This window comes from Danio rerio, chromosome 2 (assembly GCF_052040795.2).
Source record: "Danio rerio strain M-AB ecotype USA chromosome 2, GRCz13ab, whole genome shotgun sequence".
NCBI classification, from domain to species: domain Eukaryota; kingdom Metazoa; phylum Chordata; class Actinopteri; order Cypriniformes; family Danionidae; genus Danio; species Danio rerio.
Window position 1 is genome coordinate 23,975,084 of NC_141022.1, and position 23,741 is coordinate 23,998,824.

Sequence of the window (23,741 nt, forward strand, 5' to 3'; positions counted from 1 at the left end):
TCTTGATATTGAGGACGCATCGACAGACTTGAACACCGAACTCGCTGTAGAACTCCCAGAAGTCATTGCGCCTGAATAAAGGAGGTGGGAAGCATTGCATTTAGATTAATTATTAAAGTTCAGAGATATAACTCATTAATCTCAGGAGTTTCCCTAAACGAGATGGTGAAAAACTAAACATTAGCTACCATGAATGAAGTTAGTTTTATTTGTATTTTGCAAAGTATATTTGTAAAGTCTTTATGCATAGTATATATTTTGAAAAGGGCTAAAAAAAAAAAAAAACAATAAATCTTTGTATAACTGCTGTAATGTTTAAATAATTTTTAGTTATAAATGCATGGTCATGTGTCCATCAGGAAGAACGCAGCAACTTATTTCTCATAGGACGCGCTCTGTGTTCTCGTGGTCTCCCGAGTTTTTTCTTCCAAGGTAACTTGGCAAGACCACTCTCCACGAGCACGCTCCACTTCTTTTTTGTTTCTTGATTTTCTCGATTTTTGACAGTTATACCTAATAACTTAAATCCTTTAGCATAGTGATATGTAACTGTAATGTGGTGAAGACCTGCCTGGAACTACTTTAGCTGTGTGGATGCCTGGAGATAATAGCTTAGAATAAATTAATAAATTCATGGTGTCACACACTTTGTTTATTTATTGTATATTAATTTGTATATTTATATGTTTGATAAATGTTGAACAAGGAAGCATTAAGTAGATTTTTTTTCTCCCAGTTGATCAATGATTTATAAAAAGTCGTCAAGTTTCCTCAAAATATGAAGCAACTCAACTGTTTTCAACATTGATAACAATAAGAACCAAATTACATTTTGAATAATCATTTGAAAGATCATGTGACACTGAAAAACTGCATAAGTGGTGCTGAAAATGCATCTTTGAATCACAGGATTAAATTACATTTATAAACATATTCAATTATTCATTCATTCATTCATTCATTCATTCATTTTCTTTTCGGCTTAGTCCCTTTATTAATCAGGGGTCCCCACAGCGGAGTGAACTATTAACTTATCCAGCACATGTTTTACACAGCGGATGCCCTTCTGGCCGCAACCCAACACTGGGAAACACCCACACACTCTTGCACAGACTCACATACACTACAGCCAGTTTAGGTTATTCAACTCACATGTACCGCATGTCTTTGGATTGTGGGGGAAACCAGAGTACCCAGAGGAAACCCACACCAACACGGTGAGAACATGCAAACTCCACAAAGAAATGCTAACTGACCCTGGGCTTGACCCAGCCGGGGCTTGAACCAGTGACCCCATATTAAATTAGAAATAATTTATTTTTAAGTACATTCATATTTCTAAAATATTATTGTTCAATTATATCCGAGAAAACAAACACAGGGAATTAGTACTTTCTACAACAACATTCTTAAACTCTTTAAATGTAGTATATAAAAAAATCAAACATTGTAAATATCACAGCATGGATCTATTTTATATTTGAACATAACACTATTACACTCTAAAAAAAAATTCCGTAAAAAAACGGTAAAATGTACTGGCAGCTCATTACACAAATATTTTACCGTAAATTAAAAACGGAAAACTTCTGTTAATTAACAGTGTGTCAACATTAAAAAAACAAAAAAATATCCGTTTTTTGACAGTTAAACTACTGTAAAATAACCAACCATTTTATAGTAATTTAAGGGTTTTCTATATAAAAAAACGGTTATTTTCTGTGTTTTTAAGGGTATACCAACAGTAAAAAAGCGGAAATATTCTGTGTTTTAATAGTATACCTACTGTAAAAAAACAGACAGATTCTGTGTTTTAATAGTATACCTACTGTAAAAAAACAGACAGATTCTGTGTTTTAATAGTATACCTACTGTAAAAAAACAGACAGATTCTGTGTTTTAATAGTATACCTACTGTAAAAAAACAGACAGATTCTGTGTTTTAATAGTATACCTACTGTAAAAAAACAGACAGATTCTGTGTTTTAATAGTATACCTACTGTAAAAAAACAGACAGATTCTGTGTTTTAATAGTATACCTACTGTAAAAAAACAGACAGATTCTGTGTTTTAATAGTATACCTACTGTAAAAAGAGCACTTTTTTGTGTTTTAATAGTATACCTACTGTAAAGAGAGTTTTTTGGGTTTTAATAGTATACCTACAGTGAAAAAATGAACAGATTCTTTGTTTTAATGGGATACCTACTGCAAAAAATAATTATTTTACTAATTTAATGCTCTTCAAGCAGCATAGAAATGGCAATTGGTAAGGACAAACATATACATATGGGAAATACACTATAAATGATTTACAATAGTAAAACAAAACATTTATTCTATACTGTATGTGTAGAGAAGCAGTACAAAAACAACTTTGCAATTAAAACAGATTCTTTAATGAATACAAATCATTTGAATTCCAAATAGCCAGTTATACACACAATAATACATATTGACATGTGAATCACACAGTGAGAGGTCTTGGCAAATAATCTCATAGCAAATTAGTTTTAAATGTTAGCTTCAAGATAATTAAGGACAAGTGGGCAAATTACAAGTACTTTACATTAAGAAACCAGGTTAACTGCAAGATGGCAGGAAACAGACGATACAACTGGGTCTTCTTCCTCTCCAATACTGATACTTCAATGGCTGTAAAACAAAACAAAAAAAAAACATTACTAATGACTTTTCACTCACAACTGGGGTGATTCCTTGCATATCAAAAGTTCTGTTAATCATTGACTCTACATTAATAGATGTTAGTAGTCAGTTATAAATACAGCTACAAATGCTGTAATCTTGACTTAAGCACATTTATAATGTGCTTAATAATTGTGCTAACAAACTTTAATGATTGATTTTACATGACTATTTTTATATTTTAAAAAAAATTAAAAAAATTTATATATATATTATATTATATTATATTATATTGCATTATTTACAAAACTTCTTCCAATTTGGTGGCCTAATCTAAAGTGAGGATTATTTATGATTTATAAATCCTTATAAACGACAGTTAAAGGCTCAGTATTAAATGAACAATAAATTATTACAGTGTTATCTAAAAAATGTAATTACTGTAAATATGAAACCTTGCTGAATAGCAGGAGTGCCAAAATATAACATAAAACTGGATAAAACAACAATAAAATAATTTAATGATATATTACGATGCAACATTTCAGTGTTATTTAGCTATGTTTAAACTGTACAGTAATTTTATTTTAGATAAGATTTATTTTTTATTTAATACAATAAAATGAATTTCATTTTTAGAATATAACTGAACCTTTAATTGTGATTTATAAGGGGATTTACAAAGCATAAACAATCCTCACTTTAGGCTACAAAACTGGATGAAGTTAACAAAAGCACTTATTAAAATATTGTATATACTTTATATACTTTTTTTTAATACTTTATATACAAGTATAACTATTACTATTCATTCATGTTTTTTTCTTCAGCTTAGTGTGTACTCGCACTATGTACAGTTGCCTTGAACCAGGCCGAAGCACGCTTGTCCTCCCTACCGTCTCCCCCGACGTCCCGCACTCGCATTGCATTCGAGCCTGAGCACTCTTACATCATCGATGATGCCCCGTTTAGTTTAAGAAGTGCTCTCTCTCAGCACAGTGGAGAATTCTTAAATTATTTTGTTTTAGTCGTTTGGGATGCAGTAACACGCAGTCAAATATTTCGCCGAACAGCACAGCCACTTTTGATGTTCACAAACAATCATAAATTCCTTGTGCTGCAGGAATAGGAGGTTTGCTAAAGGCGCAGCTGTGGTGCAGTAAGGGGTTTGCGTATTTAATAATCAACGACAGTTTGCGTTTATTGAACAGTAATAGTGGTTAATTTATCCAAATCAAACCGTCCCTTGCAAACTGTCACAAAAGACACAAACCCCTCACTGCACAACAGCTGCACCTTTAGCAAACCTCCTAGTACCTGCAGCACGATGACTTTGATTGTTTATGAGCGTCAAAAGTGGCTGATCTGTTCGGCGAAATATTTGACTGCGTGTCACTGCATATTAAACAACTAAAACGATATAACAATATAAAGAAATCTCCACTGTGCTGAGTGAGAGCACTTGTTAAACTGAACAGCACATTATCGATGACGTAAGCGTGCTCAGGCTCGAATGCAATGTGAGTGCGGGTCGTCGGGGAGACAAGCACGCTTCCAGTTTCAAGGTAACTCTGCATAGCATGAGTACGCCCTTGGAAACACCCATACACACTTATTTACAAACACACTCATACACTACAGCCAATTTAGTTAATCAATTTCCCTATAGCGCATGTCTTTGGACTGTGGGGAAAACCTGAGCACCCGGAGGAAACCCACGGCAACACGGGGAAAACATGCAATTTCCATACAAAATTGCCAACTGAGACTTGAACCAGAGACCTTCTTGCTGTGAGGCGACAGTGCTAGTCACTGAGCCACTGTGCTGCCCAACTATTACTATATGCCTGAATAATAAGATATATAAATGTTAGTTTGAATAGTTTGTTAACCATTTACTTAAACATTCTGAATGATTAGAAAAAAAACACACCAACTATTCTTAAATCACTGGTTTGTAAATAATGCGATACTAAATTTAGTTATGAAAAATTAATCATTAACAAAATATGAAAACAAAATAATTAAGCACATTATAGATGTGCTTATAAGTCAAGATTACAGCATTTGCAGCTGTAGTTATAACTTGTATACTAAGGTCTATTAATCTAGAGTCAATGCTTAACAGAACTTTTTTCTAATGCTTAATAAATTAATCAATAGTGTTTAGTTATTATAAAGTGTTACCGGTGTGCTTAATTACCTTTAAATCTTCCAAGGATTCTCAAAGTCTTTCTGGTCTGACAGGAATCGAAGGAGTTTAGATGGTATGTTTCTGCTTGGTGCCCTTTTTTCTGCTTTGGACCTACGTTCTGGATAGTTACTCAGCATGCTCCTGTTTTAAATACAACAAACATGCATCACCTTACTTGTCTTGTAAAAATGAAATAAACTTAAAAATGTAAAAACATACCTTCATATAAACTACAGAGTCAGGGCTGCTTCCTTAGGCTACATAATGTTTAGCACATAAGAGACTAAACAGGTAGCTGACCACAATTAGGGGACAGCTCAATGATCTTGTTATTGTGACTGTGGACTCTTCTTCTGAAAAAAAAAGAAAAGAAAAGTAAGTTGTGTGTTGGGTCTGGTACACGCCCACATGGAAAGAACCTATATAAACATATGGTTTAATATAGGTTTTTGATATATGTGACACATATAAAATTGGCTGTTTTCCTATATTATATGTACATATATGGGTACATATATGCACACCTATATGTTAAATTATTAATATTATTAATAATATTATAAATAATGTAATTATTATGTAAAATTATTCAAATACATGTCTGCTACATAATTTAAAAGACATTTTTAAAAAATATATTTACTTAATCAAATATTACAAGAAATAAATATAGTGCAGAAACAAAAATAAGGCAAAAAACAACAATAAAGGAAAGAAAACAAAATAAAAAGAACGACAAACCATTTTGTTATACTTTTTCTTCTTTTCCACTATCTTTATGCAAGAAAGAATTGTCCTTGCAAATGTTTCAGGAAAACGTGTAGACATCAAAGCTTTCCATCTCCTCTCACTTATTTGCCATAGTTAAATTCCATAACATGGAATGCCAATGCCAATTACATGTGATACCAAATTCAAGTGGCACATTCATAAGTTTTTTGCATTTTTAAAATGAGTTCTTTTCCAGATAGCAGACCTAAGTTAAATTAACATTGAAATGTTAAAACATCAATCAAACTATCATTGAAACAATGTTAAAAGTCATCGCTGATTTTTAGGCAGTTTTCCACCCTGAAATAATGCTAATTCTATGATGATAAATAGAAAAAACTGTCCCAAAATCAGCATTTATTCAACCAAAATTAAATCATTTTTTACAATGAACCCAACATTAAATAAAATGTTAAATCAACCACACTATCATACAATTAATGTTAAAATTTAAAGTTGATTTTTAGCCAGTTTTGCATCCTGAAAAAATGTTATTACAATCACGATAAATAGATTAAACAATCACAAAATCAGCATGAAGGCCTGGCTCACCATCAAGATGCCTACATTGAAAATGTCTTTCTCATCATCAGGTGGCTAAGAGAGAAAAGAAAAGAGATTCAGCAGTGGACCAGTTATTTCCTTATCATTTTAAACAGACATAACCAAAATAAAAAAACTTGTAACATTTTAAATGTTGTAAAAAATAAATAACAATAATAATAAATAACTGCTTTATTCATTTAACAGATTACAGTAGCAGCTTAAAAAACCCCAGATAAAACACCCACATCAACCCAGTACTTTTAGTTTGAATACATGTTAACAAAATTTCAAAATTACTGAAGCAAAATGTGTTCATGTAAACACTTAGTAAAAATATAGGTACAAGTAATTGGTTTTGCCAAATAATAAAAATAAAAGCATTAATATCAAACAAAAACGCTGAACATTTTACCTCTTAAACTTGTAAGTTTACTGTCATCCCCTGTATGAAGTACAGATGGTCCAGCACAACTGCCTGAGTACTGAAAGAGCAAAAACATATTTTTTTTGTATTATTTATAAAAATGCAGTACTGACCAGTCAGCATCAATTTCTACACCAACACACCTACAACAAAAATAGCACTCATTCAGTTTGAAACATGCAACATGTAGTCTACTGTTATACTTTACAAACTTTGTGAATAATAAAAAAATGAAAACATTTAAAACCCCAGGTGTATTTTATTTCATTTGTCTATATCAATTGAAATTTAGTTTGGATTGAACGTAAGATTTAAGATTTTTATTTAGATTGCTGTGAAAATGTACCTGTACCTTGTACTTATAACCAAAATGACAGAACCTGGAAGTCAACAAAGCAAAATATCAGTGAACCTTACATATAAAAAAACACTCAAAATCAAACAGAAAAAACGCTGAACATTTTACCTCTTAAACTTCAAAGTTTACTGTCATCTCCTGTATAAGGTACAGAAGGTCCAGCACAACTGCCTGAGTTCTGAAAGAGCAAACACATTCTTGGTAAAATGACAATAGATGCAATGCTAAATATAAATCATTATTTTTATGGTTAAAAATGCAGTACTAACCAGTCAGCATTAATTTTTACACCAACACACCTACAACAAAAATATCACTCATTCAGTTTGAGACAGTATACATTCAAACTTCAAAAACATTGTGAATAATAAAAAAATGAAAACATTTAAAATCCCGGGCGTATTTTATTTCATTTGTCCATATCAATTCAAATTCAGTTTGGATTGATTCTAAGAATTTACCTGTACCATGTACTTATAACCAAAATGAAAGAACCTGGAAGTCAACAAAACAAAATATCAGTGAACCTTATATGTGCAAAACACTCAGACTCAAAATCTACATAAAAAGATTTCACTTGTGATAACACCATGTGTAGTTGACTCTATTATCAAGGCTTCATTAAAATAAAACTCCTGATCTCCTAATAGTAATGAAAGTATTATTTGCTATAATGATACGAACTGACAGTTAGTCTGAAGAATTTTAAGACTGTGGAAGAACAACTCATCTTTATATCTTCATATTAGCAGCTGTTGAGGTTCTTAAAAGTGAACTTGGCTGAATCTGCAAGTTGACAAGACGTTCATAAGTATAATATCTATGACAGTTCAACGCGACTACAACAAACATTTAATTGTGTGCTTTAAGGTACACGTTGTATTTGAGGCCTAAAACGCATGACAGTGTAAACCCTATATACAATTTTAAATGTCACACACTTACTGTATCACTCTGTTGTCTCTGTACACACAAACACACGTCGCGAAATGCGGAAGTTTTTTTTTCGCTCCATTTGGCGAGCGTTATTAAATTCCATAACATTCTCATCAGTTCTTGCTTCTTATTTGCGTCTATTACCCCAGTTTGTCACGCGGGATGAATGAAATGTTTATGAGTTAAAGTGAAACTGCCGAACTGCAGTTAAAAGTCAGGCATCCTGCTGATTTGATTCATAAGGGCACTTGTTTGTCAGACGGCTCACCGGTCAGGTATACATCCGCGCTAAACTACCAAAGTATGAAAGTCACTCAGCTCCCAACCCAACGTTGAGAATAGATTAACGGCGATATATTTTTTTATCGTGCGATAAAAGTCTCGCGTTAACGCAGCACGTTAATGCTGATAAGGGCCCACCACTAATAATAACTTTATGAGTGTGTATTTCCCCTCATACCGATTTACACAATGCCTCAAATTCACGCGGGTCTAACTTATACTTAAAAACCAGCAAAGCTGTTCCACTGAAACTCGGTCACACAGCCTTAATACGTCGGTCAAACTAAAGCTAACATTTGATAACGTCAGTAAAAATATGAAATTAGTTATTAATATGCAAACAAACACAGACGGTCAGGTGTTACGAGCGTTTGAAACAGGTTAACGTTAGGGTTCATTAAAGGTAACGTTAACCAGTCATCGATATACACCTTCAGCACTATATATCAACCAAACTACACAGTGTCACAAACTTTGAATGCTATCCCTTGTTCAATGCACTGTACAAAGAAAAAATTTATATTTCTATTAAATAATTAACATACCTTTTACACTCTCACAGACAAGCTGACGTTTTACCGTTAATCCAGTCAGACTCACGCAGGTGCAGAGGGAGTGAGTGGGTGATTGGGACGTCACATCACTTCCCGCGCACGGCAGTTTAGAAAAATACGGACAAACAACTGTAAATGTACAGATATCATATTTACTGATGAGGAAAACGCATAAAAAGGTAAAAATTCATTAGATTAATGCTTGTTTAAATTACATTTAACCACTCATAGCTCAGTTTGATCTTAATGATATAAAGTCGATCTTATTAACAATATTAAACGTAATTCACTGCTGTACTTTCCATGGCCGCTTCAGACAAGACAAAAATCATTTTAAATAACGATACAAATGTAATAAAGCAGTATTTTAACTAAAATATTGTTACATGTTTTATTAATCGTACTTACCAGGGAAAAAACAGAGGAAGAAATATGTCCCGATGTCCATCAAACGCAGCCTGAGCTGCGATCCCCTTCCCATAATGCAATTCGAAAATGTATATAAACGGAAAAACACCCGTAATACGTGTATACGGAAAAAATCCGTTAAAATATACAGTCATTTAACTGTTATTTTACAGATTTTTTTTACAGTGTACATATGAATAGTTAGTTTGAGATGATTAGATACTAAAGTCTCTGAATATAATAATATTTCGATTATTATTCACAGCATCATATCTAAAACTCGCTGTTAAGCAGAGCTCATAGAGGAGCAGCTGAATCAACACATGGTTAATGATCTGCAGAAATCAGACCTCATCACGTCCAGGATTTCCACTGACATTCCAGGACCCTCTCAGGATTCTCCCATTACACAGAAGAGGGGGATTCCTACGTCTGCAGCCGCGGGAGAACCATGAAGACCGAGAACTTCAGGGTGATTAATGAAGTTACAGCAGGTGGAAGACATACAGCATGAGAGCTGAATACGGAGATCACAGCAACCATTGACATCCACAGTATTTTTTTTCGTACTATGGAAGTCGTTGGTTAGGTACCAGCATCCAACATTCTTCAAAATATCACTTTTGTGTTATTTTTTTCGGTGCGCAGTGAATCCCTTTAAATATGACTATAATTAAAAATTTAATGAATATATTATCTCCTCAGATTCCTTCACTGCAGATAAATGCTTTTCTTTCGTATAGTTTTTGTCTTGTTTCTAGTCTAAACATCCAGAAATGCATATAATAAGAAGCATTTTCGAGACAAGTCAATAAGTCAATCAAAAGTGAGTTTTTCCTTAAAACTAATGAATTAATGGACTGGCAGTGGGCTAAGCAAAATAATCTTGCTTTTGCTTGGAAATAAATTTATTTTGCTTACACCGTTGGCAGATTATTTACTTGTTTTAAAGAAAAGCTCACCTAATTTTAACTTGTTATTTCTGAAAACAAGACAATATTTTTTGCTTGTCAAGAAAAAATTCTTCTTCACTAAGTAAGAAAAAAACATTTTTTTTTTTTTTAAGTGTATCTTCTTGTTTTTGTTGCTTTGGACAAAAGCATCAGCTAAATGACTAAATGTGCATACAGTGCATCCGGAAATTATTCATATCGCTTCACTTTTTTTCACGTTTTTTTTTTTATGTTACAGCTTTATTCCAAAAGGGATTCAATTCATTTATTTCCTCAAAATTCTACACACAATAGCCAATAATGACAATGTGAAAAAAGTATTCACAGGCTTTGTTCAATACTTTGTTGATGCACCTTTGGCAGCAATTACAGCCTCAAGTCTTTTTGAATATGATGCCACAAGCTTGGCACACCTGTCTTTGTGAATTTTTGCCCATTCCTCTTTGCAGTATCTCTCAAAGCTCATTCAAGTTGGATGGGAAGCCACGATGTGGACATCTCTCCAGAGATTTTCAATAGAATTTAGGACATTCACCGAGTTGTTGTGAAGCCACTCCATTGATATTTTGGCAGTGTGCTTTAAGTCATTGTCCTGCTGGAAGATGAACCGTCGCCCCAGTCTAAAGTCAAGAGCACTCTGAAGCAGGTTTTTATTCAGGATGTCTCTGTACATTGCTGAATTCATCTTTCCCTCTATCATGACTAGTCTTTCAGTTCCTGCTGCTGAAAAACATCCCCACAGCATGATGCTGCCACCACCATGCTTCACTGCAGGTATGGTATTAGCCTGGTGATGAGCGGTGCCTGGTTTTCTCCAAATGTAACGCCTGGCATTCACTCCAATGGGTTCAATTTTAGTCTCATCAGACCAGAGAATTAAGTTTCTTCCGGTCTGGGAGTCCTTCAGATGCAAATTCCAGGCAGGGAGTGGCTTCCGTCTGGACACTCTATCATACAGGCCTGATTGGTGGATTGCTGCACAGATGGTTGTCCTTCTGTAAGGTTCTCCTCTCCCCACAGAAGAACGCTGGAGCTCAGACAGAGTGACCATTGGGTCATTGATCATCTCCCCGACTAAGACCTTTCTCACCCGATCACTCTGCTCAGATCAGTCCTGGAGGTTCCAAACATCTTCCACTTATGGATGATGGAGGCCACTGTGGTCATTGGAACTTTCAGAGCAGCAGAAATGATTTCGTAACTTTCCCCAGCCTTGTGCCTCGGGACAATCCTGTCTTGGAGGTGCTGTGACATGCACTATCAACCCTGGGACCTTAGGTAGACAGGTGTATGTCTTTTCAAATCATGTCCAATCTACTGAATTTACCATAGATGAATTCCAATTAAGCTGCTGAAACTTGTCAAGAATGATCACTGGAAACAGATTATAGCTGAGCTCAATTTATAGCTTCTCCGCAAAGGCTGTGAATACTTATGTACATGGGATTTCTGTGAAAATGGAAACGGGAAATTAATGTCAAATTCATGTGAAAATTTTTTGTTCACATTGTCACTATGGCGTATTGTGTATAGAAGTTTGAGAAAATAAATTAATTTTATCCATTTTGGAATAAGGCTGTAACATAAAAAACTGTGGGAAAAAATTTTTTAAAAGTGAAGCGCTATGAATACTTTGCAGATGAACTGTACTTTAGGAAACAAGTAATACAAAAAAAGTGTTTGCAATTATGTTGTAAATGTCATAAATCAACTGGAGAAGTTTGGTGATTACTTTTAATGTCAATTAAATGTTCTGACCCTTTTCACCTGGAGTGCCTTAAAATGAGGCTCAACATGGACGTGACAGTAGTGTAAAGGTTCTGCTAGCCAGCTGTGAGACACGTCATCGGCATCTACTGCCTGAATGCATGATTTTGCTATACAGTATATTACAGTACGTGCCTGCTAGGGCCCATGGGAATCTTTCACATGGATGGGAGTGTTTTCCAGGCCCTGTCTGTGATTTAAAGAACCACATGTGCAAGAGATTTTTCATTCTCTCAGCTCCTGTCTTCATCCAAGAAGTCTGAAAAAATTAGGTTTATGTTGCTTTACAAAGTTTAAATAAGTGAAATAAGTAAAACTTTCCAAGTCTGTGTTTTACAGAGAATTTCATTGAGCTCCAGTTGAGGACCAATAAACTTTAAATATTTGTTAAAGCCATTTAAAGCATAAACGTTACTTGTAAGCTGTGGATAAATTTAGGGTATTTAAACTGATTTATTTTTAAGTGGACACTAAAATGCGGTAAATGTCAGATTTGTAATCTGCACAACAAATTTAATTTATAAATACACACTTTATGAGTGATCAGAAGTGACTGACTGACTGCTGCTTGTATTTCTTATAAACAAGAATCGCTCAGTGCTTAGTTCACAACTAAATAAATATTTCATTTAAAACTCCCATGGCTGAATTATGTGTTTAATTTTAAATAAGGCTTCAGTTTTTGTTTCTGATGTACATTTTGTGTAATATTGTACATATGATGTAATGTTACATATGTATTTTTACACTGAAAAGCATTTGGTGTGTTTGCAGTTCAAATACATGCTAAGCAAAATGTTGATATTAGTGGATCGTACAGTGTTTGTGTGCATTGCATAACTATAATAAACTGCCTGCAGCTGAATAAACATCGTAGATGGATCTAGTTTAAATGGTAATTTATTTTTTTTTATATATTTAATAGTATACAGATATAGTACAGTATATAATGCTGGGTAGACAATGGGGAAATCATACTCCATAACTGGTAGCTGAGGTACAAATTGAAAATTGTAGTTGATAAATTAATACAGACTACACATTTTATGTAGTTTGATTAATGTTACTTAATGTAGTCTGATTACTTTCAGATTACCTTTGACCATGTTAATCTAAAATAAAATCACAAAGATAAAAAGAAAAAATACATTCCATTCTTTGTTATTAATGTTTATGCGTACTTAACATTTTCAAAAACTAGGGCTGAGATCATTTATTCAGTCATAACAATTTAAAATTTACATAAATAACTGTAATCAAAACCAAATACTTGAACACTAAATTAATTAAAAGTTTTATTTGTTTACCTGATTGTCATGTGAACATCAAAAAAATGTTGCAAATTTGTAATTAAATTGCCCCTATTGTGTTTACTAAGTTTTAGCCCAACAAATATGTTTGGGAAGTCTTGTATCACACGAACAATCACGACACAAAATGGCCAAAATCTTCCAAGTTTAATATATATTTTGTCAAGAATAAGACAGAATCAATAATAGTAAATGACACTATTTATGTATTCATCCTGTGTTCGGATTATTGTGGTGGAAATGTATGCAAATTAGTGCATAATATTCATTTAAATAATGCTTAATTTGCATATTTAGATATTAAAAACATTTTAGAAAACCTGTAATACAAAAAATGCTTACTATTCTTAATGTAATTATTTAACTAGAAATGTAAACAGAAATTGGGGAAAAATAAACTGGGGGGCTAATAATTCAGGGGCTTCAACAGTGTATATATATTGTAAGAGTTGAGATATTTCAAATTTTTTTTATGTCTTTGACAATTCAAACATGAGCTAAAAACAGAGACAATTGACTCCACAACCCAGCAGGTGGGAATGCGGGAAAAACCAGCTCCTGCTGCATTTGCATCTGAGTCTGCTGAAATTCGACTTCAACCACCCCAACTCACACATATGGTCATTTCAATGTTTGAATGTTCTAGATTAACCAAAGTGACTTTATCTGTCAATAAATATATAACTTCAGGCATCTTTTGAACCACTGTAAAGGGTGTGACTTTTCCACAGGCAGCACTAAATGTGAATGCCTTTTGTTATGCACACACCCCTTTCCTTGAGGTAATTCTTGGATTACTTAAGGTAAGGTTTGAGAAAGGCTCAGGGCGATTCTGCTTACCCAGATCAGCCCGTAACATGGAGCTTACTCTTCACGTTTATTTATAATTTGAAGTCAGGTATGCATCTTTTCATCTTGGATTTATCTTTGATAATGTGATGTTTTGTATTGATTGTTTATGAATTGACTGATTGAATTGGCATAATACATTTTCCTGACTAATAAATTGTTATGTTTTGAATTATTCAAACAGAGTTCGTGTTATTATCTCTAGTAGATTGTGGTAATTTCATAACACCACAAGCCCCTGTACAGGTTAGTAGCGGACTAAAACACGGTAGACGGAGAATTGCGGCACACTATACGATGTCTTTAGAGCTCAGATTAACACATTGGCATTAATTCATGTATACTTAGACTGTAAAAGGATATCTCAGGGGATAGTCCTTCGCCTGTTAAACTTAATATACTATTTAGATAGTATAGTGATTATTCAAAGTTACTAATAGTTTAAATACGAATGGTCTGCTTAATTCTATAGTAATGATCATTATATGACTAAATAGCTCTGTTTGATTTAGGAGGTAGCAGATCTATGGAGATCGCATAAAAAATATCCTAATCTGAGTAAGTAGGGTTCTGCCGTTTTAGGATAGCGGTCAATCGCCACTGTTTAGTGACCAAGACTGACATGCTTGTGCTTAAGACATTGTATACTCGGCCGGTACAAGATTCAGGATGTTATAGGAATCCCAATGAACGAGAATAACATAAAATGATGAACCGAAGAGAATATTCAATCATAATCTAAAATAATGTGAAAGGAAACAAAATAATCTTATCAATATTGTATAATTGGAGTCAGATAAAAAGAGGATAAATATATTAATATTCTAATTCTAAACCACCTCATACTAAAATTGGAGTCAGATATGAGTTAAGTTTAATATAGATCAACATTGTGCACTGGAAAGACCGAACATGCAGTGAACCTTCATCCACCATTGGATACCGTCATTGGACCAACTGGCTGGACCCTACAATATATATATATATATATATATATATATATATATATATATATATATATATATATATATATATATATATATATATATATATATATGAGCAATATCACACGAGTAGCAGTATATTAGCACTGGTGGGAGGCATGCATTGCCTAAGCGGCCAACCAGTGCTGATATACAGCCATAGCACACTGCTACGAGTGTAATATTGCGTTTATACAACAGTTCGACGCCACAGTCTTGTAAATAAAAGAGAAAATTAAACACAGAGAGTCTAAAAACCCTTTTGTACTAGGAACTACTTTCCTCCGCTATTCATTCACATCTGCAGCTGACGTCAGAACAGCAGAAGCCGCTACTAATTCACAAACGTCACTTCAGAGCTAGTGTTTGAATGATTCTCTATAGCGTAATGTGAAGCAGCACTTCCGGTGTGTGACCCCGCTTAAGGTGATGACAAAACAGCAAATTTTGCTCAAATTTTAAGATTATAAGGCTGAACGTGACATGAAATGGCATCCGTCTACAGAGATTTCTCCCTACAGTCAATTACAGTCTAAAGTATTTCTCTGTTGCCGTCGGTATTGTTACGGGTGCCAGGTGTCCCGCGTTTACCCGGAGACTTTATGGAATAAAAAAAAGAGACAAAGTATTTCGCTCTTCTTTACGCATTTCTCCCAATTGCTGTCAACTACATACATGCCAGTAAACGACAATGAAAGGCAAAAGGTAAAGAAAAGGACACTCAAACATCCGTGGCAAAATCAAATGTTACATTATTGAAATAAAAGAATAATACTGCGGTAGCACAACCATCACAAACTTCTCATCAAAGCTGGCTGAACTAAACTGAGCTCCCATACATGCATGCTTACATCTAAAAGGTAAAACAACCAGAAACTGTCGTCTTAAAGGGGACATTTATACACAATGCATATCAAACATTAAGCGACTGTTACAATATCACAATAATTTACCTAAAAAAAAAACAGAGGAATCACTAACTTACCAGACTGCTGTTGTGTTTGCGATAAGGAGGGACGAGGCTGAATCCAGCTTCTTATTCGCAGCTACTTATTGACTCTATCCGGTCCACCTTAAAAACCATGAGTCTTCAGTTTTTTCAGCTTTTTATTCGCGCTCAAGAGAACACACTGAGCAAGGGCTTATTATACGGTTCTGGCACCATCTTGTGGATAGACAACGTCAACTGTCTTTGGCCGCCGACGAGCTGTCTCTCAGAAATTGTAAATATTTTAAAATAGGCACTATTCTTACAAATAAACTGCATAGTTGCAATCTAAACAACTACATTCTCAACTAAAGAGGCCTCAAAAGTACATTTTGTTGTCTAACAACAGTAATATTTGTCAAACTGTAGCGTCTCTGCTTGTTGCTTGCTGTATGTGGGCAGAGTAATTGACAGTGCAGGGTGAAGAGGCCTTTGTGTAATGTTAATGGCAAAATATCGCACGGCTATCAGCCAATCGGATTCAAGAACCAGAAAGAAGTATATATTCATACAAATTTAGACTAATAATGTGCATTGCTAACTTAATTTGAACTACTAAATGCATGATTTTCTAAGTATTTGGATTTTCTTGAACTCTTCTAGATTTTCAAATAGTTGTATCTCGAACAAAAATGGTCCAATGCTAATAAATATACAGAAAAAGAAACTTTATTTTCTAATTCAATATAATCATTTGATTTATCGTTAATGTTTGATTTGATTAATTGTACATTTGTGTAGAGTTACTCCCAAAACAGGTTCAAAGTGTAATGCGTCACATAAAATAAATATCCACTACACTTTTTAGTTCATATGTAAATCAAAAGAAGAAGCATAAAACAGGCCAAAACATCTGGTCTTGTTCTTAGAACATTACGTGCTGAGAGAGGAGACTGACATGTGATGTCATTGTCCTGCAGAGGGATCTGTTTACTGTTGTCTGCAGTACGCTTATACAGTATACACTCCAGTGTCCTTACATGCTCTGAACAGACCTAAAAACAGTAATAGAACACATGGTAATGAAAGACTTCCTAAGAAAAATGGCTTTAAAAGTATGTAGAGCAGTATAACCACACTCCAGTGTGAGGCATCTTGAACAATACAATCAACAGGCAAGAATTACACAGCATTTACATGGTCAAATTTAGTTACACTGTTGACAAATCAAACAATAGTGGCTTTGAGCAGCAGCTCTCATTGTTATATTGAATAAACTGTGTACCAAAAAATCAATATTAGATTTAAACTGAGGAGTTTGAGGACAAAGTAGACAAAGAAGCAAAAAGCCAAAGTGACCCTGTGAATTAAAAAATTGCTGTCGCTGACATTCCTGTACAGTATGAAGGTCTGCGGTTGCTGCGGCGTCGTTTGGTGCTGTCAGGAGCAACTCTACAGTAAAGACTGCCAAAACTAGAAAGCTGGGCCATAACTCAGAGAGAGAGAGAGACTCATGTTGGTTACATAAGCACGTCCTGCTTTTAATGTGTTCTGCACACTCCTGTTCTCCATCACCCACGTTCACGCAGACCAACTGCATTACAGACTTCATATGTCAACCAGATGCACAGCAAACCCATCCGACAATTAACACAATGAGATTGACCAAATATCTCAAAGTTAGGGAACAGGAATGACCTGCATGAAGAAAGGTTACAGAAGTCAGATATAAGGAGTAAGTGTAGAGGCCCTTGCTTTGGATGACTCAAGTAGTCTCTTACAGGACATCACTAGTTTCTCACAGACATCACTAGTCTCACAAAGGACATAATTTGTCTCTCAAAATATGTCTCTAGTCTCCCACAAGACAACATTGATCTCCTGCAGACATCACTAGACTCGCAAAGGTTGCCAACAGTCTCTCACAGGACAACAGTCTCAAGCAGGACATCACTAGTCTTTTACTGGACATCACTAATCTCTCACAGGAAATAACTAGTCTCTCACGGGACAACATTAGTGTCTCACAGGACATCACTAGTCTTTAACAAGTTCCACTAGTCTATCACAAACATCACCAGTCTCTCACAGATACCACTAGTCTCTCACAGACATCACCTGTCTCTCATAGAACATCATTAGTCTCTCACGGGACATCACTAGTCTCTCACGGGACATCACTAGTCTCACAGAACATCACCAGTCTTTCACTGGATATCACTAGTCTCTCACAGGACATAACTAGTTTCTCACAGGACATAACTAGTCTCTCAAAAGACATCACTAGTCCCTCGCAGAACATCACTAATCTCCCACAGACATCACCCATCTCTCACAGGACATCACTAGTCTCTAACAGGACATCAGTCTTTCACTGGACATCACTAATCTCCCACAGGACATCACTAGTCCCTCACAGGACATCAGTGGTCTCTAGCAGGACATCACTAGTCCCTCACTGGACATTACAGTCTCTAGGAGGACATCAATAGTCTCTGACAGGAAATCACTAGTCTCTCACAGGACATCACTAATCTCTCACAGGACATCAGTAGTCTGTCAAAGAACATCACTAATCTCTCACAGGACATCCCTAGTCTCTAGCACGACATCACTAGTTTTTCGCTGAACATCACTAATCTCTCACAGGACATCACTAGTCCCCCGCAGGACTTCACTTTTCTCTAGCAGGACATCACTAGTCTCTCACAGGACTTCACTATTCTCTAGCAGGACATCTCTAGTCTCTCACAGGACGTCAGTAGTCTCCCACAGGACATCACTAGTCCCTCACAGGACTTCACTATTCTCTAACAGGACATAACTAGTCTCTCACAGGACTTCACTATTCTCTAGCAGGACATCACTAGTCTCTCACAGGACTTCACTATTCTCTAGCAGGACATCACCAGTCTCTCAGAGGACATCACTAGTCTCCCACAGGACACCTCTAGTCTCTCACAGGACTTCACTATTCTCTAGCAGGACATCACTAGTCTCTCACAGGACATCACTAGTCTCCCACAGGACATCACTAGTCCCTCACAGGACTTCACTATTCTCTAGCAGGACATCACTAGTCTCTCACAGGACATCACTAGTCCCTCACCGGACTTCACTATTCTCTAGCAGGACATCACTATTCTCTAGCAGGACATCACTAGTCTCTCACAGGACATCACTAGTCCCTCACAGGACTTCACTAGTCTGTCAAAGGACATCACTAATCTCTCACAGGACATCACTAGTCTCCAGCAGGACATCACTAGTTTTTCGCTGGACATCACTAGTCTCTCACAGGACATCACTAGTCCCTCACAGGACTTCACTATTCTCTAGCAGGACATCATCAGTCTCTCACAGGACATCACTAGTCTCTCACAGGACATCACTAGTCTCCCACAGGACATCACTAGTCCCTCACAGGACTTCACTATTCTCTAGCAGGACATCACTAGTCCCTCACAGGACTTCACTATTCTCTAGCAGGACATCACTAGTCCCTCACAGGACTTCACTAGTCTGTCAAAGGACATCACTAATCTCTCACAGGACATCACTAGTCTCCAGCAGGACATCACTAGTTTTTCGCTGGACATCACTAGTCTCTCACAGGACATCACTAGTCCCTCACAGGACTTCACTATTCTCTAGCAGGACATCATCAGTCTCTCACAGGACTTCACTATTCTCTAGCAGGACATCACTAGTCTCTCACAGGACATCACTAGTCTCCCACAGGACATCACTAGTCTCTCACAGGACTTCACTATTCTCTAGCAGGTCATCACTAGTCTCTCACAGGACATCACTAGTCCCTCACATGACTTCACTATTCTCTAGCAGGACATCCCTAGTCTCTCACAGGACATCACTAGTCTCCCACAGGACATCACTAGTCCCTCACATGACTTCACTATTCTCTAGCAGGACATCACTAGTCCCTCACAGGACTTCACTATTCTCTAGCAGGACATCACTAGTCTCTCACAGGACATCACTAGTCCCTCACATGACTTCACTATTCTCTAGCAGGACATCACTAATCTCTCACAGGACATCACTAGTCTCCCACAAGACATTGCTGGTCTCTCGCAGGACAACAGTCTCTCACTGGACATCACTAGTCTCCCACAGGACATTGCTAGTCTCTCGCAGGACATCACTAGTATCTCGCAGGACAACAGTCTCTCACAGGACATCACTAGTCTCTTACTGGACATCACTAGTCTCTCACAGGACATCACTAGTCTCTTACTGGACATCACTAGTCTCTCACAGGACATCACTAGTCCCTCACATGACATCACTAGTCCCTCACATGACTTCACTATTCTCTAGCAGGACATCACTAGTCTCTCACAGGACATCACTAGTCTCCCACAAGACATTGCTAGTCTCTCACAGGACATCACTAGTCTATGACTGGACATCACTAGTTTCCTCACTGGACATCGCTAGTCTCTCAAAGGACATAACTAGTCTCTCACAGGACATCACTAGTCCTTCAAACTTCTCTGCTGTGATCTTAATCTGCTCTTCTTCAGTCTCTTTCACAGATCACTGACTGTACTGTATTTCATAAACATGGCGTTACCATAAATTTGTTTTCCAGTGATTTTCAATCAGGTTTAAGTAAGGACTCTAGACTACCATTTCATTATTTCAGTATTCTTAGGTTTGAGGGACTGATTTACTCATTTTAGTATCAGGGGTCGCCACAGTGGAATGAACCGCCAACTTATCCAGCATATGTTTTACACAGTGGATGCCCCACAACCCAGCACTAGTAAACAGCCATACACTCTTGCATTCACAAACATAAACTACACCCATTTATATATAGAGCAGCCGGAGGAAACCCACACAAACACAGGGAAAACATGCAAACTCCAATGTCGCCATTGTACAACACGTATAAGTTTAATCACATTAATTCAAGCAAATTAGTAATTTGTCAAAATATTTTTATAAATTAGAGACTGCCTTGACACTGCTTTGGTATATTCAAGTAAAAGTGCTCCTTGAACGAGAGAAAATGTAGGACAGTACTTGATTTTGTGCATCTGGAGTTGATTGGATTGTAATGATTTGCTTTTCTTTAATCTCGTGTGATTGACAGGTTATTGTGCTGCTCTCCTTAGTAAACACATCAACGAAGAAGAAAAGGTCGTTTAGCAAGAAGGATAGTTGTTATAAGTAGGATGAAGCTAAACAAAAAAAGAATTGAAGAAATACTGCAATATTTCTTAAAAAATAGAATCTTCAGTTTTCATTTTGTCTTTAAAGACATCTGTAAAACTATTGCCACTTTTGACTGGTCCTTCTAAAACATCTAAAGGTAAACTCTGCAGGTTTTGTCATTAAGCACTAGGCAGTCGGTTCTGAGAGCAAACAACAGCACTTGGCATTTAGCAGCACAGTCAGGAAAAGCTTACAGTACATTAATTTTCTCACTGCAGTTTATTTAACAAACATTAGAGATGGATTTGAACAAAAGTATCAGTTTGGGCTCTACTGAGATCTTTAGCTCTAAATATAAGCAGGTTTGTTTCACCAAGCCAGCCCTTCAGCTGGCATTTAGCTTTCCGGTTTCCAAGAAGCTTGAGCGCATGGAAAGTCCAGAGCACCAGAGGGGCCAACTTTCCAGAGCATCCATCAAAAACTGCTGTTTCAGAGATGGGTTTCCACACATTTGTGAGAAGAAAGAAATGAACATACAAACTTAACTATCTCATGGAACAACAGACGACATGCAGCATTGAGCATCTCTCATTCGGTCACATTACGACTGAAGCAGATGATCATGAACCCAAAGCCAGACTTGCTTTTCTCAGGGTTTCTTTCCACTGCCTTCAAGATATTTTTTCAGGACATTTTATGTAACCATTTAAAATTAGCATTACATTAGCACTGCAGGGAATGTGAACTCTGCCTTTTTTTACTCCTGGAAATTATTTAAAAAATTTAAGCAAATCATCAGAGCAACCATTAGACCAATCATTCTGCAAAAGCATGAACATGACAGTGTTAAAAAGCCGGTGGCTCTCGATGCATTCCAAATGGTGTCATGGTTAACAATCATGGTTGCCACATTTTAGTGTCGTTTCAAACCTTAGACATAGACTGTATAGCCAAAGTCATCACTGGAAACTTTCCTAAAGATTATTTTTCAATATACATTTCATCTATTTAACCCTGTACCGGTGGCAAATGCACAAACCACAGGTAATTAGGATTTTAATTGTTTTAAGGCACCAGATGGAATAAAACCATCAATCATTCAAGATTAGCTTTAGAGAAACCCTGACAAGCCACAGATTACAACTTTAACTAAATATTTAGTTTTCTTCTTTTCTTATAAAAGATTTTTTTGTGTATAAATCCGCAAAATCACTTAAGTGTCAGTTCTATGCGAAACATTTATATTTTTCCACAGGAATTTAACAAACAGTACAGAAAAACACAAAAGGAAAACGTATTTATGATCTTGATTTTCCCACAATATTAACGTAAATCAAACATTCAATAATTGATTTAAATAAATAAAGTTCACTTTCACAACAGTTCAGTTTTTCAAACTTTCACTTCAGACTTCACATTTTCTTTTATTGTTAAAGGTAGTGCTGTCGCCTCACAGCAAGAAGGTTGCTGGGTCGCTGGTTCGAACCTCGGCTCAGTTGGCGTTTCTCTGTGTGGAGGTTGCATGTTCTCCCTGCCTTCGCCCAGGTTTCCTCCGGGTGCTCCGGTTTTCCCCACATTCCAAAGACATCTGGTACAGGTGAATTGGGTAAGCTAAATTGTCCATAGTGTTTGAATGTGTGTGTGGATGTTTCCAAGAGATGGGTTGCGGCTGGAAGGGCATCCATTGCGTAAAACTTGCTGGATATGTTGGCCGTTTATTGTTGACCCCAGATTAATGAAGGGACTAAGCCAACAAGAAAATGAATGAATGAATGAACAAAATCAAACAAACAAAACCCAAAACAAAAATAATGAGTGAAGTTTACTAATTTCGAGAGAATCACATGCTTATGACTGATCACAGCTGGTCCCGCATCAGCTCACGATTGATTCACTAATCAGATGATTTCTAACAATAAATAACCAGAGTTTTCTTATACCTGTATCTTCGTCTTGAAGAATCCCCCCCCCCCCTCCTCATTTTTAGTAGGGCAACACGGTGGCCCAGTGATTAGCTTTGATGCCTCACAGCAAAAATTTCGAGATTTCTGGAGTTTGCTCGTTCTCCCCGTGCTCGCATGGGTTTTCCCCGGGTTCTCCTGTTTCCTCATACAGTCCAAAAACAGGCAACCTAAGTAAATTGAACATACCAAATTGATACCATAGCCAAGCTCCTTAGCCATCCTATTTCTGTCATTAGCCAGAAATAAGGCAGGGGAGTTCATCGAGATCTACTTGGACTTAAACTCCCCTCTCGCCCTGCAAATGGGAGGGAGAAATATTTTTGGCAAATTTTTTAGAGTTCAAATAAATGTCATAGCTGATATATCAAAATAATTGCATGAAAAATCAAGTAAACATAAGTTGCTCTAAAGGTTTTTCACCTTTATTACTAACAAAATAAACACTTTTACAAGTATTTTACAAGTATACTAAAAACACAATGAAATTGTATTTTACATTTAGTTGAAAAAAAATTGCAAGTCAAATATGATATTCAGACCTCTGAAACACAATAGAACACAATGGTAAAATGTCTACATCAATATGATTATACATTGACAACGTACAGTAGTATGCAAAAAAAAAAAAAAAAAAAAACATTAAGGCACAAAACACAGCTCAGAGAATAAGTTTTGAAATTTTAA

General features: G+C 36.0%; 2 long non-coding RNA genes across 5 annotated transcripts; both read right to left on the reverse strand.

Annotated features, from left to right (window-relative positions):
* Positions 1-492: 492 nt before the first annotated feature.
* LOC147846323 (uncharacterized) lies at positions 493-14,184 on the reverse strand. The gene is made up of 3 exons (XR_015478433.1): positions 12,881-14,184; positions 9,311-12,689; positions 493-1,500 (listed from the first exon to the last, which is right to left on the reverse strand). It is a non-coding gene; the product is annotated as an uncharacterized LOC147846323 (long non-coding RNA).
* On the reverse strand, positions 2,377-9,302 carry LOC147846324 (uncharacterized). Of its 4 annotated transcripts, none has more exons than XR_015478428.1 (11): positions 9,120-9,302; positions 8,703-8,840; positions 7,401-7,434; positions 7,209-7,238; positions 7,048-7,117; positions 6,934-6,961; positions 6,570-6,639; positions 6,164-6,208; positions 5,060-5,190; positions 4,850-4,981; positions 2,377-2,655 (listed from the first exon to the last, which is right to left on the reverse strand). It is a non-coding gene; the product is annotated as an uncharacterized LOC147846324 (long non-coding RNA). The 4 variants fall into 4 exon arrangements; XR_015478427.1 differs by having other exon boundaries at positions 5,060-5,193; XR_015478430.1 differs by lacking the exons at positions 8,703-8,840; positions 9,120-9,302 and adding an exon at positions 7,885-8,562 and having other exon boundaries at positions 7,401-7,725.
* Positions 14,185-23,741: the final 9,557 nt, after the last annotated feature.